Below are 2,396 nucleotides of genomic sequence, written 5' to 3'. Positions count from 1 at the left end.
GGTGAAGGGTCTAAAAAATTAAAAAGAAACTAAAGATTAAAAATTAAAATTAAAATATAAATTCCTAAATATAAACATACCAAAAAAATTGCGGAAAAAAGTGCAGATATTCGTGTCGTGTAATTGATCCGAAGTTGGCCCAGTATGATCCAAGATTGTTTAATGAATAAAATATTAACAATTTAAGAACAAATATAAAGTATTTTCGGAAATTCCGAATCGAAAGCAAGAAAAATGTTGTTTGAATAACTGTAGAACTTTCAGCTGATACTGGTTTCAGAAGCTGTTTTATAAACCAGTTTAGTACTTTTTACACACCAAAACTGAGCTTGAATTATTCACAAAAAAGCATTACTTTTTTAAAAAATATTCGAAGATTCGAAAATTTAAAAATAATTTCGAATCAAATTCGAATATTCTTTTTATATTCGAATATTCGCAGGTCCCTAATGAATAGTTCCACCGGATAATCTGTAATAAAATTTAAACATGGAAATGATACAATTTCAACAAAAAATGTATAGTGAAAAAATAGTTTCTAATTTATAAAATTTTCTTACCGGAATTTGCGAACAATCTTGAGTTCAGTTCATTGATTTCTTTAAGTTTTTTAATTTCTTCTTTAAGTTTTTTAATTTCTTCTTTAAATGCCTGAACATTTAATTTATATCTCTTTATTCTTCTATTGCAGCCGTATAACACTTTCCTTGTTTTAGTCAATGTCATACTTAATTGATTAGCTTTCCTTTTCAAACTTCTCGGCGTCAAAGCATCAATACCAACCAGTCTGTTACATTTCAAGTATATATTCCAAAATGAATGAAAGCCTTATGTTGTTATTGCTTCTGGTTACTGTAGATTTAGCCATACCTTAAAAAAATAATACAAGTACCAATGACAGTATAAGTGTTATTAAGTATAAGTAGTTTAATATTGTATTTAAATATTTTAATATATTTTAGAAATATTTGGAGAATACAATTAAAAAATGATTACATAATTGTTATATTATTAGTACAATAATTAACAAACTTACAAATTGTTGCTGTATTTCTTGTTTTTTTCACCAATTTATATACAATAAAACATGAGCAAATTGTGTTTACTAAAAATAAAAGAAAACAAAATGGCCACTTGGTCATGTGACAATAGCACTGCAGCAAATAATAATAAGTAAAAGTTTGCATTTCTAGCTTTATTTCACTCATTTTGTGCATATTGTTCAAGATTATTGATATGGATTTTGAATTGACTCGATAGTAAAATTTTAAAAGCCCTTGGGGGACCTCTCAAACTTGTTCAAATGAGTTGTATAAAGCTCTTTTAATTTTGAGGCAAACTGGGTGCGATTCACGTTCAAGTATTTTCGTGTTAACATCAAGTAATGCTCTGGTTAGTGGCAAACCGTGAGATTTGAGCATATGATCTTTAATGGCACCGTTCTGTACGTGCATCGTAAGCCTTCTGGCCAGAGTAGTACGCGTATGCCCAACATAATTTTCCACAACACTGTGTGGCATAGGACAATTGAAGCTGTACACCACGCTACTCTGTTCCAAAATACTTGTAGAATGTCTATTACTATTTTTTATTATTAAGTTAGAAGTCCGATTAGTTTTATAATATATGATGAGTTTAAGTTTATGTTCACCATTACACATGGAGATATTAGATTTTATAATATTTTTAAGTTGAAATTCATCTATTTTGTAGTTGTCATGCATTTGATTAAGGTAAAAGATCGGTATTATTGTTTTTGTTGAAGCCGATGGTAGCAAAGGAACAGATGTTGAGTCACTGATTTTATTCAAGTATTTGCGAATAATGGTATCTATTAACTTGTTCGGGTAATTATTGTTTATTAAGAATTGTTTGATTCTAACTAATTCACCATGAAAAATAGTATTATTGGATGAAATTTTATATGCCCTGTGCACAAAATTATAAACTACGTTATATTTATATTTTTCAGGGCAATCTGAGTTGTAATTAAGCACCTGACCTGAGTTGGTTGGCTTAACATAGACCTTTGAAATTAATTGTTTCTCGTGTTGCATGATAAGACAATCCAAAAACGCAATTTCATTTTCTTTGCTGAACTACATGTCTATTGTTTTAAATTCAGACTTGTTGAGTGTTCATTAAAGAAAGTCATTAATGCAAAATGGGCATATATCTTCAATAATGTTTGTATTAAAGAAAACCTCGTTCCGAAATATTTTTAAAAATAGTAAATTAGAGATGTCAAAAACGATACAAATTCTTTATTGTTGGGCATGGAAAATGCCTGTATATTTGACAACAAGGGAGGTTGGCGTAAATAAAAATACTGTCGTGGACTGGTACAATTTTTGCCGGGACGTTTGTATAGACCGTTGTATTGAGAATTTTGTACC

The sequence above is a fragment of the Helobdella robusta genome, assembly GCF_000326865.2.
Source record: "Helobdella robusta unplaced genomic scaffold HELROscaffold_36, whole genome shotgun sequence".
Lineage (NCBI taxonomy): Eukaryota > Metazoa > Annelida > Clitellata > Rhynchobdellida > Glossiphoniidae > Helobdella > Helobdella robusta.
This window is presented reverse-complemented; position numbering follows the sequence as displayed.